Below are 17,339 nucleotides of genomic sequence, written 5' to 3' on the forward strand. Positions count from 1 at the left end.
GCAACATTTAGAGCCCAGAAGCATCATTTTCACATTTTCACTTTCTCTTCTGTATCTCCCTGCATACAGTGAAAACCTAATGATACCTTCAGACTTTTGTAGCCTTTGTGTTAGAATATTTGTCAGCTCACATCTTTTCTCTGCTATACCTGGCAAGCTTAAGGAATTTTTAAAGTTGTCCTAAGGAGTGTCTGTGGCCAAAATTCCCAAATGAATAAAGATAAGAACTAAATTGTGGTGAAATGATACATGAAGTTTAAGGATTTAACTGCCAAGAAGATTAGACTAAGTGATTGCTTACAGGTTTAAAGGTTCTAGATTTCTGTCCACCCAGATATTCATAAAGAATGAGTGGCTGCTACTGACAGTGTCTTTTAAAAAAAATCTCAGAAATTTTATATTCAGAAAAGGACAATTAAAATGACAAGTTCCTTTGCTTTGTGTCATTATTAACTTACTAGCATGTGAGTTCTTTCTAAATGGTTGATTAGAAATTTGTTCATGTGCAAAATACAAGATAGTTATTAGTGTGTGGTTGTTGTGTGGTAAACACTTTCCTGATGTCCATCACCACCTGTGACTACAGACAGCGTTCCTCCAAAGATCAGTCCATTGTTATCCCAGAGTCCAACATGCCTTAACTCAGTAATCTAATCCAATACTAGATAGCTTTTTGCTTTAAACTACTAGTGTTTCTTTTATTCCCCTTTCCTTCATTTGATTTCCCTGTGGTCATTGACTCACTTCTCTATTTGCATCTCCCAAGCAATACGCCATGGAATAACCTTCTCTTCATTTTCTTCTCCCCCTGCTTCAAATGTATTCATTTAATTCTGTCACATAATTTTATTTCTGAAATATCTCTCATTTGTACCTTCCTTTGTAAATGTTCATGGTCACAGATTTCATCTAGGCCCTCAATTAATAGTTGGTAGTAATGTAACACCTTCAAGTCTCTTCACTCTAAAATGTGATGCACTCATGGCAACAACACACAAAATCATGCCATTTCTACATTTAAAATCTGCTCTAATACTATCAAAGAATGAATCTGAGGCCTTAGGTGAATAGAAGACCTTTTAATTCATGGTTTTAATGTAAGAAGTGGCCTTATTTTCTAATAGTTTTTTAATCTATATCTTACATTTACTGAGGTTTATTTATTTTTATTTTATGCATTTGGGTGTTTTGTCAGAATATATGTTTGTAAACCATGTGCATGCAGTACCTTTGATCCAGGAGGGAGTGTCTGATGCCCTGGAACTAGTGTTCTAAGTGGTTATCAGCTTTCATGTGGGTGCCAGGAATCAAAACCAGGTATCCCGGAAGAGCAGTCACAGCTCTTAATGCTGAACCATCTCTCCAGTCCCCAAACATTTAATTTCATACTCATTCTAAAAGTTAAACTTTATAATTACTCTGTCGTTCTTTTTCTTTTTTTTAAATATATTTTTACATCATTTATCCTTTATGTTCCCTCAAACCCCTCCCATGTCCACACTGTCCCCACTCCCTTTCAAATCCATGGCCTATTTCTCTTTGTTATTGTAATATATTATATATATAATATAAATTATATAAATTAATATACATATAAATTCAGCATACTCAGTTTATTTAATGTTACTTGTATGTACACTGAACAGGGTCCATTATAGAAAACTACAACTGGTCAAATGTAAAGGTTTTTCCTAGTGGTGAAGCACTGTGAGATTTCTGTGTTTGATGATTAGCCAGTGTTGGGTGACTGCAATGTCACCAAAGTCATGGAAGGGATGGTGCAACCTGGTTCCCACCTGTGGAACAGAGCCAGCAGGGTGTGGGCCTCCATGAGTATTGATGTTTGCTGAGTATAAGGCTCGTTTTGTTAATATATATGCTTTATATATTATTGTTGTTATATATGTATTATATATAATATATAATATATACTATTTATTTGTTTACTTCATGTTCCTCCTTTAGGAAATATTCTCTCTGTCAAGGTTATTGGGGAATGTCTACTTTGCCAAGGTTAACAACTCCATATTAATCAGAGACAACACAAGATTAGGAGGCAAGGGTGTGTCTAATGTCAGCAAAATGGTTGAGTGCTGTGACTTCCAGGACAGCCCTTAAGGCTGTGGGAAGAAACTCTGAAGACATAAGTTCAAAAATCTATAGACAGGATTTATCAACTATGCAAAATATAAGGATGTAATATGATTATATGGCAATCTTCACAGACCTAAAAGAACAGAGGCAGCTGCACTATAAGCCAGCTTGTCAGAAAGATATTAAGGGAGGATATAAAGAGATTTGGGGAGTGGTGATTGCAGGGCAGATCCTGCCCAGCTAAGTTTATTGTTTGTGCTTACGAAGGCTGTCATATTCCTGAGTTGAAGGTGGTTTTAGGACAGAACTAGTTTTGGTCCAGGTCCAGGTGTGGTGGGAATGGTAATTTCAGGACAGGATCCCACCCAGCTAAACTTATTATCTGTGCTTACAAAAGCAGGCAGATCTCTGAGTTCATCTGCAATGTTAAAAAAAAAAATAGTGTGCTTGCTCTCTTTTTCCAAGAATCAGGGGGCTGGGGTCATGGAATGCTGATTTATCGAATAAATCAAAAGGGAATCTGGAGTAAATATGTAAATAAAAGACTAACCTTAGTCTTTGAGAACTGTCTGGATGAGTAGTCTGGAGATCTGCAGAAAAAGTTAGCTTAAGCAGAACACAGGGCTGTCAGCTTGCACACCCCATGATTGTGTTCAAGTAGTTTTTTTCACTGCTTTCAAACACCCGTTCTCTCAGGAACCCCTCTCCAGGCTGAGTCTGGTTCTTGACAGGTGCCCAGCCCCAGCAGAAATCTTCAACACAACTTGTGCCCCTAAGGCACAAGCATCACTGTGGAATGATAAGAACCAGAGGAACAGAACATCTGTGGTGAGATTGTGCCTCTTATAAATATCAGGAAACTTCCCCTATGATAGGGCAATGAGATGGCTGCTGAAACAAAATGCAAAGAAGAATGACAACAGTAGATGCTATGTTAGTCAGGGTTCTCTAAATAAATGGGATTTGTAGGACACACACACACACACACACACACACACACACACACACACACAATTTGTTTGACTGACTTATAGGATGTAGTCCAGCTAGTCCAATAATGGCTTTCCCACAGTAGAAGAACTGAGACTTCAGGGGTTCTTTAGTTCTTGAAGGTGGATGTTCAGCTGGTTCTGGAGTCCTAGAGGTATGTAGAGCTGAGATCTCCAGTCTTTGTTGGGATCTCGAGGAAGTTAGTTCCAGGGTAGGTCAAGGAATGCCTCAGCAGGGGAACAGATGAACTAGTTGTGAGAGTGAGGGCAAGCAGCAAAAAGCAAGTTTCCTTCCACACTCCTCCATGTGGGCAGCCACTAGCAGGTGCAGCTCACCTTAAGGCTGAGTCTTCCTTCCTATGTCAAAGAATCCAGTTAAGGAAATCCCTCACTGGCATGCCATCAGATTGAGGTTTAGTTGATTCCAGTGGTAGATAGATAAGAACCAAGAAACAGCTCTCACATGTTGCTAACAAATCTTATGGGGCCTCAACCCTAGACAAAGAACTCTAGGCAATTAAGGAATGCTGAGAATGAAAGAACATTCTTTCCCAGGAACCACAACCACCCCTCCCAGCCATTGGTTATACAACACTAGTTAGTCAGCTAGGTTTTTGTGTTTTCGTTTGTTTTACTTAAAATGTTTTCATACGATATGTTTTAATTGTAGTTTTTCCCTTCACCCAACTCTTCCTCTCTAGAACCTCCTTACCTTCTTGCCTACCCAATATCATGGTCCTCACCCCTCTCTCCAAAAGAAAACGACAAAAATCAAAGAACAAAACTGGCTCTGCTTATCTCTATCTTCTCCGTCACACTTATTTCTCCTCAATATTTTAAGGCTTAATTACTTATCTATTTTTCACTGTATATTTTGTTCTTGCATTTATCCATTTAGTCTTGCATCCATTCATCTACATACTTGTTCTGTTTCTACAACGTAGACTATTAAATTATAATATAGTAAAGAATAGTGCAAAGCTCTTGGCGAGTTTTTTTGAAAAATACATTTTAGTACAAAATACATAAAAAACAGATAAATGTAGTGATAATATGACTCCAGACAATGAAAAATGTCTTTGGATAACAACAAAAGCAACAGTTTGTAATGCTGTAAGTTGTCAGAGCCAAAAAGTTCCTTAGTGCAATGGCTACTATAAGAAAACAACACAGACACTAATTCATACAGAAAAAAAGGTTATTTCAGATAGTTCTAGAGGATGTGATGTCCAAGCTCAAGATGCGGGTAGGTTTCAGCATCTGGTGGGGGCTGCTCTTTGTTTTCTACATGGTACCACATTAATGTATGCTCTGAGAGGAAAAGGTCTTAATGGAAGGGGGCCCAGCTTGCCTAACATTAGGTAAAACCTCTTTTATAAGAGTGTTCATCTCACTCACAAAGAAAGCGCACCAGGTGTTAGATCAACTTCTTAAACATGCCACCTCTTTATCCTTTCTTACTGGCAACTGAATGTTGGAGAGGACACAATGAGCGCATTACAGGAAGACCCAAATTAACTGTAGTAGCCATGATGACATTCCTCAAATGGACTTGATGTGGTTTATGTGAGAAATAGACAAGAATAAAATGTGAATACAAATGAGACTTGACACCACTTTCTGGGATGAAGCAGATTAAAAAGACACAAGTTAAAGAGAGGATACACTATTTATTTACAGATTAATGTCTCTCATTAGGGAGAAGCATGGTGGAACAGAGCTCACTGAGGGGCCCTTGCGGTGGGACAACTATGAAAGACAATGTTTTGGAATCATTTTTGCTCTACTGTGCATCCTTGAACCTTAATTTTTTAAATGACATAAAATAATAGCATATTCTTATGGAATGCAATATGATGATTTGGTATATGTATATAATGTATAACGATCTGTATCTTGGAACATGCATTTTTTGTATTACCTGTAAAATCTTCGGCTAAGTTTCTCACAGTTTGCATATTGAAGTGTTTTCTTCTCGCTATTACTATGAAACAGAACACTATCAGTTCTTCCTCTCACCTAATCTATTTTTTTCCGGTTTCCTTCTATCTTCCACTTCCACCCTCTGTCATCATCCTGAATCCCTGATTCCACTCTCCCATTCTGTAAAATAAACTTTTTAAACTTCTACAAATGAATGGGACGTATGGTGTTTGTCTTTCTCTGCCTGGCTTATTTCACTTAGCATAATGTTGACTCTTAAAACTTTAAGATGGGCAATTTCACAGTAGTTTAAAATCAAATGTTTATTACCCAAAGACATTCACGGCACTCATTACTAAACTCTTCAGAAGTTTTCAACTTAAAACACTGTCTTCAACGTGGGTCACAATAAAACCTAAAAGTGTGTGTGTGGGGGGGGAGGACAAGTTAGTAAAAAACAAACAAGCAAGCAAACAAAAACAAACAACAATAAAAACAAAACCCAAAAGAACAAAACAAATAGCGAAAAGAAACTGAAAACCAAAACTTAGCAAATATATAGTTAATAAAAGAGAAATCTTGAAGTAAAACTTGTTTATTTTTATTCTATCTGTTCACATGGCATTCACATGTTTTGTTCTTTATAACACTGAACACTTATTACCTAGAAGGAAGGGAACCGCCTATGGTCATAGGAAGAACACGGAGCATTGGAAGGCCAAGGCCAACTCTGGTTTGTTTACATCCAGGAGTAGACATAAACTTCCCAAAGCTCACTTCCATTAACTGTGAAGTAGGATAATTTTGTAGACGCTGCCTATCTCATAGTGTTTTGGTGGCCTTTTGCCAAATAACTATAAATGGAAGGTTTCTGTCCTGCCCCCTCCATAAATCATGAAGCTTTATAGCTGACAAGGCAAACCCCTTGATTTCAAATTTCTCTTTTACCAGGGCTATTATAAAGATCTCAAAGATCATGTATGTATGTTGAGAATGCTCCTGTAGCCGGACAGGCAATTATTGTGCCCAAGCCATTGCAAACCGAGGCCTAAGTGAGACGCAAGGCAAGTTCAAGGACGTACTATTCAAGTCATTCTGCATTGTAGTTACTGGTGTATTCAATTTATTTCCCAAAGAGACGATAAATTCCTGACTGTTAGAAACCATGTCTTGTATAATATTCTCATATTCCCACTATTGGCAGCAGTTATGAGCTCAATAAAGATTAGTTATATGAATCAGTGCGAGTGGAGAGGTAGGCTGTGGAGCTGGTATCACTACATATATAAACACTCCATAAATCTTCCAGTCCATATATACAGTTCCCTTGCTTCTCCACGTCTCTGTTTTTGGAATGTCCATATTATGAAACTAGATTAGTTTTCTTGGGCCACGTCCCTTATTCCCTTGTGTCGTGCTTGCCCTCCCATAAATATTTCCAAAGACATTCCAGAAGGATATGCACACCTCAATTTTCCTAAGAAAAGTATACTTGCTGTAAATGTTTTGGCAAAGTTCGTTCCATTCCTTGAAGCCTGTAGAAGACATGGTATAACGATATAGCTCCTTTTACTTCTTTATCTTACGAACGCTGCAATGGCGTCTGCTAGGTATTTATGTAAGGGCAAACAGTAAAATTTCCCAGAACCCTCGAAAACTCATCACAGACGTGTACTCCCAGGTTATTTCCTGACCACATTCTGAGAGTGGTTAAGCCCTGATGAGGTCATTACAGACACAGGAAACAGCTGCAGAGGAACACACTGCCCGGAAATCTGCCTCCTGTTGTCTTAAGCCAAACTTGCTATCTCTTCTGAATGTAAGCTTTTTGATCAATGTCACTGTCAAGTACATTCCAAACACACTGTGTTAATTTCAAAACAGGCCTAGATAAGAATATTGAGTGCTCAGAACACCTGGCCTGTTTCACAACTCGACATAAAACACAAATGGGACTATTTGATCATAACCTAATCTAGTTTTGTCTCTTTACCTGTGTGGTGCCCTGTAGACAAAACATCAAATAAGCTTCCAGTTCACGTGAGTATTGTTTTGTGGTTTCGTTGATTTGTACTTGAGAGACATTATAACATATTGGGTCAAGTTCATAACTCAGAAGTTAGGAGGTCAGGAGTCGACTATCAGCTATGATATTGGTCAGTAATAAACGCATATGTTGGACAAACCATTTCACTCTTTAAGATTAATATTCTTACCAGTTTGCGAAGATGGTTGAACTGAATTTGGGATATTTCCCAGCTATCACACTCTTTAGCGCTAATCACTTGTAGCACAAAATAACACAGTGCAAACTTAACTCCTTCATCTAGTAAAGTTGAAGATGGGCCAAGAAGTACTGAATGCTGGATGCAGAAAACTTGATTCCTTACATAAAGAAAGAACAGGTTTTTTTTTTTTTTTTTTTTTTTTTTTTTTTTTTTTTTTTATGAATTAAAGCAAAGTTCCAGGCTAGAGACTACAAATCAATGAATAATTATCTTTAGGTATTGGGTGAGACTTCTCTATTATTCCAGAACTGGACACAAATGTCAAAGTTAAAATTAAAAGGACACTTGGGATGTCCATGTTTATAAGGCTGGTTAATGGACATGATTGTAGCCAGATGTATTTTATCATCCATATACACATCTCTATATTTATATATTAGATATATATTAGGCACAGGGAGGTGGGGAGGGGCACGGACTCTCCATGGGCCCCACCTCCACATACAATCACACACACACAGAAGCAGTAAGGGTGTTACATGTGGCAGCTTGAGAGGGAGAGGGTTAGGCCTAGGCCTGGCTCCTCAGGGAAACTAGCCCTTGAGACTTAGGAATCTTCTGTCAGGGAAAATGTGGTGGGGCTCCAACAGGATGAGTAGGGCACAGCTTAGCCTACTCAATGCCCTCCACCCCTCCGTAGCACAGGTCCTAGGGTGGTCATAGCCCTTCCATTCCAGAACAGGATACCAGAGCTGGGGCTAGCAGGGATAGATAAAGACACAGCAGCAGAGATCAGCTCTGGGGCCACCTCATCACTCAGGCCAAGGGGAGATGGGGCAGGGGACTGGAGTGGGAGAAGCCTGCTTGAAGCAGGAGACACCAGCAGAGTGAGAGAAGGTGGCCAGGCCCACCCTTGGTCCAGCCTGGGCTGCTGGGGTCCGGGTTGAGCAAAGTTCATTTTCTAACAATCTGCAGAGAAGGAGCAGGTAGGAGCAGGACAAGATCCAAAAGGATAGGGGTGTCTGTTCTTGTTAGGGGGCCTCTGGTGCCCCTGGCTGGAAGTGGCTCCTCAGCCACTGGTTCATCTGTCGGATCATAGTACTGTTCCAGGTAAGGGTGAGCCAGTGCTTCCTCTACTGTGATGCGCTTGTTTGGGTTAAAGGTTAACATCTGGTCCAGCAGGTCAAGAGCTTTGGAGTCAGATTTGGGAAAAAGCTTGGCCCAAGCCACCTTGGTTTTAGAGGGCAGAGACTATAGTTAGTTTCGGGCCTTCATGTTAATGATGCAATTTAGGTCCTCCTGGGATGGGGAACCCAGTATACCTAGAATGTGGTTGAGCTGGTCCAGGTAGTGCTTGCCGAGGAAGGTAGGCCGGTTGGAGAGCATCTCAGCCAGAATGCAGCCCACAGACCAGACATCAATGGATTTGGTGTAGCCCTTGGAGTTAAGCATGATCTCTGGGGCTCGGTACCAGCGTGTGGCCATATACTCGGTCAGAAAGCCAGTGTGGTCGTGCTCAGGGTCAGCAATCCGGGCCAGGCCAAAATCACAGATCTTAAGGTCTCAGGTGGTGTTGATAAGCAGATTGGAGGGCTTCAGGTCCCGGTGCAGCACATTGGCCGAGTGTATGTACTTGAGGCCCCGGAGGATCTGGTAGAGGAAGAAGCAGATGTGGTCATTGCTCAGCTGTTGGCTCTTAAGCAGCTTGTACAGGTCTGTATCCATGAGGTCCTGAACAATGTAAACATCTCTCATAGCTTCCAGGGTGGGTGCTCTGAGGATGTCTCGGATGCCTATGACATTCTCATGGTGGAATCGCAGCAAGATCTGGGTTTCTCTCAACGTGGGCTGACAGTAGGTTTGATGCTCGAAGGGGCTAATCTTCTTGATAGCCACTCTGGTCTTGCGCACGTGGTCATAAGCTGAGCTGACCATGTCCGCATCTTCGCCGATGTACTGCAGCTGTGTGTAACATGGGCCCACGTCGAATGGCTGCCCCTCCACCTCCCGGGGGACCACCAGGACGACCCCAGCAGTTCCCCTGGGCTCCCCGCCCCCATCCCCCGGAGCCGTCGCCGCCGCCTCCCCGCCCCCCCGCTGCCCCGCCCGCCCAGACTATTTTATTTACTTATATTTTTTGCTTTTTATTTATTTATCAAAAATTATTTATATATGTGTGTATGTGCCTGCTTGTCTATATGTTCACAGTTTGTGTGCTGGTTTCTATAGAGGTCAGAAGAAGGCATAGGGTCAGTGGAAGTACAGTGATAAATAGTAGTAAACCTCCCAGTATGGGTGCTGGGAACTGAACCTGAGTCCTTTGCAGGAGCTATGTCCTTCTCATTGCTGAGCCATTTCTCCAGTCTGGTATTTTAAAACATAACAAAATAGCCAGTTTACTTAAACAGGACTATGTTTGTCTGTAATGAGAGTAGAAAATTAAACCAACACCACGTCTAAGCAGAAAGAGCTAGAGCCTTGTTTTCCTGGTGGGGAGTTTCCTTGGGGAAATCCTTTCCTTGAGTCAAGGGATCCAAACCCAGTATTCCTAGAGTAGCCCCATAGAGAGAGCCTGACATATCTGTGTGACAAACTCCAAGGCAGAGGATCAGAGGACGCGCAGAACTCTGTGCTGAACTGACAGGCAAAAGGAAGTGGAAAGTAGAAGGTCTCTGTAAGAAAGCGGGAGTGGAGCAAGGTTCATTCTGAACGTTGTCACGTGAGGATGCCTCCAAAGTTCTTGTAGTCAAGGACAACCTAGAAGCAAGAGGCTGTGGGCACATGATTATAGGGAAGCACATATGGGGCTTGATAATTTCAAGTTTGGATAAGTCTCCTGGGACTGAAACTGTGTAGTTAAAAGACTATGAAAGTGCCGTTGAACAATTTGCTTCTGGGGTCCCTACAGAGGCACACAGCAGACATCATCTCACAGAGAAGGCTACTCATCTTGCCACTTCTTTCTGTGTCCTAAGAGGAAGGGATTCAGAAAAGGGATGAGGAACAATGAATGGAGAACTCCAGGATCTTCTCCATCCATGTACTTCAGGATAAAGCTAATGGACTAGGGGGAACAGGACAACCTAGGATGTGGAGTTAAAGTTCAGAGAAATGAATCGGTTTTATCCATTTATGAATTTGACTTCATGGTAGCCTAGAGTAGCTTAAAACCCATGGGAAATGTGGGCAGTTTCAGAAAGAGGTAGTAGGGGACAGCCCAGATTGCAGAGGGAAAGGACTGTTCAAATTAAAAACAGGGTTGGAGAGATGATTTAAGAGCTGGCAAGGCTTACAGCTCTTGCAGGGGACCTAGGTTCACTTCCCAGCATTCACAATCAGGTGGCTTCCAGCTGCCTGAAACTCTAGTTCCAGGGAATCTGTCCCTCTCTGGCTTTCTGGGGTGCTTGAATGAAAGTTGTACACATAAAACTCTCTCTCTCTCTCTCTCTCTCTCTCTCTCTCTCTCTCTCTCTCTCTCTCCCTCTCCCCCCCCCCCCCCCTCTCTCTCTCTCTCACACACACACACACACACACTGTCATAAACACTTGTATACTCTCATTCAAATGGATAAAGATAAAGTGAATCTCTTCTAAGAAAATGAGAGACATTTTATTTATTTACTTTTAACACATAATTTGCCCTGTAGATCAGGTTAGCCTCAAACTTGTGATCACTTTGCGTAGATCTTTGGTACACTAAGATTCTAGAGTTATATCCTAGACCTAATGTAAACAACACAAGACATTTTATTTTACTGTTTATCCTTCTCTATCTAGAACTTTTAACAAATTGGTAGCCAAATAATAGAATTTTCTAATACCTTCATCCGAATTGTGATTTGAGCCTAGAATATGCCCCATAGGCCCATATTTTTATTTATTTATTTTTCTTTTTTTAATTGGATTTTTTATTTACATTTCAAATGTTATCCCCTTTCCCAGTTTCCCACCCATAACCCCCCATCCCATATCCCCTCCTCCTGCTTCTATGAGGGTGCTCCCCCACCCACTCACCCACTCCTCCCTGCATTCTTCACCTGACATTCCCCTACACTGGGGCATCGAGTCTTGGCAGGACCAAGGGCTTTTCCTCCCATTGGTGCCCAGCAAGGCCATCCTCTGCTACATATACAGCCAGAGCTCTAAGCAGTCTTGGGATAGTGGTTTAGTCCCTGGGAGCTCTGGTTGGTTGGCATCCTTGTTCTTATGGGGTTGCAAACCCCTTCAGTTCCTTCAATCCTTTCTCTAACTCCTCCATTGGGGATGCCATTCTCAGTCCAATGGTTGGCTATGAGCATCCGTCTCTGTATTTGTCAGGCTCTGGCAGAACCTCTCAAGAGACAGCTATATCAGGTTCCTGTCAGCATCCATTTCTTGGCATCAGCAATATTGTCTGGGTTTGGTAATTGTAGGTATATGGGATGGATCCCCAGGTGGGGTAGTCTCTGGATGGCCTTTCCTTCAGTCTCTGCTCCAAACTTCATCTCCATATTTCCTCCTTTGAATAATTTTGTTCCCCCTTCTAAGAAGGACTGAAGCATTCTCACTTTGGTGGTCCTTCTTGAGTTTCATGTGGTCTGTGGATTGTATCTTGGGTAATTCGAACTTTTGTGGCTAATATCCACTTATCAGTGAGTACATGCCATGCCTGTCTTTTTGTGATTGGGTTACCTCACTCAGGATGGTATTTTCTAGTTCAATCCATTTGCCTATGAATTTCATAAAGCCATTGTTTTTGATAGCTGAGTAGTATTCCATTGTGTAGATGTACCACATTTTCTGTAGCCATTCCTTTGTTGAGGGACATCTGGGACATTTGTTCTTTCCAGCTTCTGACTATTATAAATAAGGCTGCTATGAACATAGTAGAGCACGTGTCCTTATTATATGTTGGAGTGTCTTTTGGATATATGTCCAGGAGTGGTATAGCTGGTTCCTCAGGTAATACTATGTCCACTTTTCTGAGGAACCCGCAGACTGATTTCCAGAATGGTTTTACCAGCTTGCAATCCCACCAACAATGGAGGAGTGTTCCTCTTTCTCCACATCCTCGCCAGCATCTGCTGTCACCTGAGTTGTTGATCTTAGCCACATTCTGACTGGTGTGAGGTGAAATCTCAGGGTTGTTTTGATTTGCATTTCCCTGATGACTAAGGATGTTGAACATTTCTTTAGGTGTTTCTCAGCCTTTCAATATTCCTCAGTTGAGAATTCTTTGTTTAGCTCTGTACTCCATTTTTAATAGGATTCTCTGGAGTCTAACTTCTTGAGTTCTTTGTATACATTTGGATATTAGCCTTCTGTCACATATAGGACAGGTAAGATTTTCCCAATCTTTTGGTTGCCATTTTGTCCTAATGACAGTGTCTTTTGCCTTACAGAAGCTTTGCAATTTTATGAAGTCCCATTTGTTGATTGTTGATCTTAGAGCATAAGACATTGGTGTTCTGTTCAGGAAATTTTTCCCAGTGCCCATGTGTTTGAGGCTCTTCCCCACTTAGGCCCATTGTTTTAAACACTTGGACCCTGATTTGTGTAACTATTTTTGAAAACTAGGCCCTTAACATTGTAGGGCCTGGCTAGCCAGAGTAGGTTTCCCTGGGTGAGCCTTTGAATGTTTTTAGTTTGCCGCCTGGTCTGGTCTGTGTTCTGCTTTCTATCTTCTACTATGTAAACACTCTTGGTCTTATGCTCCCTCACCAAGCCTGCTCCACAAGGAAGACTGAAATCTTTCTGAAGCTGAGAGCTAAAGTCCACCTTGTTTCTGTCAGATTTGGCTAATTGTACTAATGCAGTTCACAGTGGGAAATGACGTTGCTCCTGCCATTATTACATAGACAGGTCACCATGTCTGATGCTACTTCAAGAGTTTGTGGAAAATCATGAAATACTAGCTTCTGTAGAAAAGAAAGATGCTGTTCCAGGTTATCCACAGAAACGTTTCTACCTGTTTTTATAGGCAAGTGATTCTTCCCAAAAAATTTCGTATTATTTCATGGTCCAGTATATAAAATCCAGTAACAAATACGCCCTGGGGAGGTAGAAGTTCCCAGAGGTTTATCTACCAGAAGCCCTTGCTTACATTCCATTGATCAAAAAAAATAATTTTTTGTTTACATTTACAGTGAAAGTTTCCCCCTTTCCTTCTGCTCTTAAAAGGAGGGAAACGGGTATCTGCTGATATTTATGCTTGAGTAATACTTTTAGTATTGTCTCACGATATGAATCCTGCTGCAAGTGAAGGTTAAGAACTAGACTCATTTTGGTTGCAGGTAAGTGGCACTAAAATGCTGTACAACAATAATAGCTCACATTTCTGTAGGTATATGTGACATAATCTATAGATATATATTTATACAGAAATATATATAATACACTTATGGTCATATAAAACATACTATACTTAGTATATAGATATACATTTCAATAAAAAAACTATTCAGTATTTTGAGGGTCAATAATTGTATCCTTCTGTTTAAAAAATTACATACTAACCAAATGAGCAGTTTTAATGCATTTTATGTTACTCTTATAATGTAATTTAAGAGACAATGATATTTTAATTTTTCTGTAAAATAAAATAACTCGATTTCCTATTTCTTAGTCTGAAAATATTTGAATCCTAATAATATTAGAAGCATATATTGCAATGATCTATTACTAAGACAGAAATATTTTAACTCTTCAGAGGAATGTTTGTATTTCACAATACAGGTGCAGGAAGAAAAGCCACATATTAGTGAAAAATCTACATATGAACAAGTATGTTTTGTAATCAGGTTGAAGTTTATTTAACAACTTTTGAGCTCTCTTTGGGCATGAGGCACTTACATACAAACAATGATATATTCTCAACTTTGGAGGAGGGTAGTGAAAAACAAGAGCATCTCAGGGAGACATCCTGAGTACAGGGACAAAACAGAGAAGACTTAAACTGTGCTAGGGTCTGAGGCAAATGCAAAGCAGAAATGCGTGGGAATTAATTTTCAACCTCGACTGCACAGTAGGATCTTCCTGCTAACTTCAAAACAAAATGCTTCCTCAAGATGAAGAATTTTGAGATGGTACCCTTGTGAATCCTTGCTGATTCTCATTGCATTTCAATGGAAACCCACTGTCAGGGTCCTGGAGAGTGAAATGGGACTTAATGAGAAATGAACAAATTCCCCCATCCATAAACTACCAAGACTGATTCATTAGCTTAGATAGTTAGAAGGTGGGCCCATTCCTGAACGAAGGGCAGATGATTTGTAGCCCCTAACCTACAGTACTCCATTGTGAGGATGAGTTTTAAACTGTATTTAAGCTTCAAAGCCCTTTGGAATGCACAGTAATACTCACTGCCCCATAGGCTAAGAACTCTTGGAACATAAAGCCCAGGCCTTATTTATCTATCTTTGTATTTCTACAAGTTCTAACATAAGGTTTGTCACTCAGTTGGCATCCAATAAACTTTTGCCAAAAGAGTAAATGAATGAATAAAAGAACAGCACAAATAAACACACATCAAGCTCTTCAAATAGCGCGTGCGTGCGCGCATGCGCGCGCACACACACACACACACACACACACACACACACACACACACACATACTTGCACGCACGCACTCACATACAAGATTAAAGAGAAATTGTATCCTTATGGTTTACATTCAAGTGAAGGTTTATAAGGATATGCAAGCTTATGGAATGAATCAAATTAAGTTGATTTATCGCAGCTTTCAAACAAAATGTGAAGAAACTGGAAAAATATGCATAGGAACATGTCTCTTATGCTAAATGCTTAAGCTGAGAACAAAGCTTCATGCACAGACAATTTAAACAACAGGAGATTTCCAGGGAAAAAAAAAAGGTCAATATTTAAATGAACAGTGGAATTCTTGGAAAGCAACCACATTTTCTTTGGAGTCTCCCCTGATCCCCACTCCCTGCCCCTGCCTTATAAAAGATGGTCTGACTTTGAAAATGAGTATGAAACTCCAGTCTGTTTCTGTCTTGTGTCTCTGTCTCTATCTCTCTGTATCTCTCTCTCTCTGTCTCTCTCTGTCTCTCTCTCTCTCTCTCTCTCTCTCTCTCTCTCTCTCTCTCTCTGCATCTTCCTCTCTCTGTGTAAATAATGCTTGGATTCAGACATTATGAAGATATTCAGAAAAAATAAATCTGCCACCCACCAGAATTCTGTCTCTTAACTGAATTGCAAATCCCGTATCACAGAAAGAAGAAGTCAACTGTGGTATTTAGGTGCTTGGGCTCTGGAATATGAACATCAGGCCCAGAGTATTACTAGGTCTGAAATGTTACAGAAACCTTCAGTGAGTATGAAGAATAAACAACAGACAGAGACAGCATCTTGGTGGAAACACCATTATTAACTTAAGGATTAACAGGAGGAAGCCAGGGCTGTGGAAGGTTCTAAGAAGGAAGAATGTGAACAATGCAGCACAACCACACAGTGGAAGAGTAGAAAAGTTAGTCTCTAGATAAACAATACAGTTGATCTGAGGAATGATGAGAATTAATGGCGGGCCTGACCCACTTGATGAGTGGCCCACATATGCTCAAATGTTTTAATGCCCTGGCAGTTTAGTGGAACTGTCTGGGAAGCATTGAGGGTAGCCTAGTTGGGGTCGGTGTGACACTGTGGGTACGCAACAGCTCCCACCCACATCTGCCTGTTGCTTGTGGATCAGATGTGAGGTCTAAGCTACAACTCCAACATTATGTCACCACGGTGATCACGGACTAACCCTCTGACCCTGTAAGGAAGCCCCCAGTTGAAACTGAATTGTATGAGTTGCCTTGGCCATGGTGTTTAGCACCTACTCACAGTAATGAAACAATAACCAAGACGGTAGAGGACCTTAGAATACAGCTTTTCACTTTTCACTCCGGCCCAGAAGTATTGGAAAACCCCACTTCTGGGTTCTGCCCATTAAGTTACCTTGACAGGTGAACATTCTTAGCAACCAGCAGTTCCTCACTGAGGCTGAAATCAAGGGAGAAAAGTGGCTGAAGAAGACTGCAGTTACTATTAATGGAATTGAGTGCTGGAGCAGGGTAAGGATATGCATCTGTCCATTTGGTGCAGAAATAAGGGTATATTCCAAGTGCTGGTGGTTATGGTGATTTATGTGGGACTTGGGAAAATAAAACTGAATGAATATGGCTATTCGGAAGAGAAAAGGGGAAGAAACAAAGGGGATAGAATTGGGAAGAGGTAAAGTTCTTTTACAAAAAATTAAATTTAAGGGATATTTGTTTGGACCAAGGAATCTTTTTCTAGAAAATTGAATTTTTTTATTTACATTTCAAATGTTATTCCCTTTCCCGTTTTCCCTGACATAAGCTCCCTAGCCCATCCCCCCCTCTTCTTCTATAAGGGTGTTCCCCCTCCCCAACCACTCCCCCTTCATACCTCCCCACCCTGACATTCCCCTACACTGGGGGGTCCAGCCTTGGCAGGACCAAGGGCTTCTCCTCCCATTGGTGCCCAACCAGGCCATCCTCTGCTACATATGCAGCTGGAGCCATAGGTCAGTCCATGTATAGTCTTTGGGTAGTGGTTTAGTCCCTGGGAGCTCTGGTTGGTTGGCATTGTTGTTCTTATGGGGTTGCAAGCCTCTTCAGCTCCTTCAACCAAGGACTTTTTCTTGAAATAATGGTGTCTGTAGTAGAAGTCTGGAGGCACTGTGCATTTGACAAAGCTAAAAGGATTCACTAGGGTGAATTCTTCTTGTTTCCTGGTAAATCATAGAATACTATTCAGCATTAAATCTGGACTCCAGAGATGGCCTAGAAGTTAAGAGTGCATACTGATCTTGAGGGGATAAGTCGGAGGGCCCAGTGCCTACACTGGATAGATCACAACTGTCAGCTTCAGGGTACCTAGTGCCCTCCTCTGGCCTTCGTAGGTGCCTGCATTGATGTGCATGCCCCCATATACATATGATCAAAACTTGAAACAGGGTCCTTAAAATTCTCATATTTTTATAATAAACATAATATAAAAGCATAATTCTTATGCTATAAATGAATAAATGTGCACCTTAGGTATGTGCTCAATTTTATTGATAAGTGTGTATGTGTGATTAAAGAGGACTGAGGC

General features: G+C 41.0%; 1 pseudogene; it reads right to left on the bottom strand.

Moving 5' to 3' along the window:
- Nucleotides 1–8,188: 8,188 nt before the first annotated feature.
- Nucleotides 8,189–11,061, bottom strand: Mapk3-ps3 (mitogen activated protein kinase 3, pseudogene 3; annotated as a pseudogene).
- Between the last annotated feature and the right edge of the window lie 6,278 nt (nt 11,062–17,339).

Source organism: Rattus norvegicus, chromosome 11 (assembly GCF_021556685.1).
Source record: "Rattus norvegicus strain SHRSP/BbbUtx chromosome 11, alternate assembly SHRSP_T2T, whole genome shotgun sequence".
In the NCBI taxonomy this organism is placed as follows: Eukaryota; Metazoa; Chordata; class Mammalia; order Rodentia; family Muridae; genus Rattus; species Rattus norvegicus.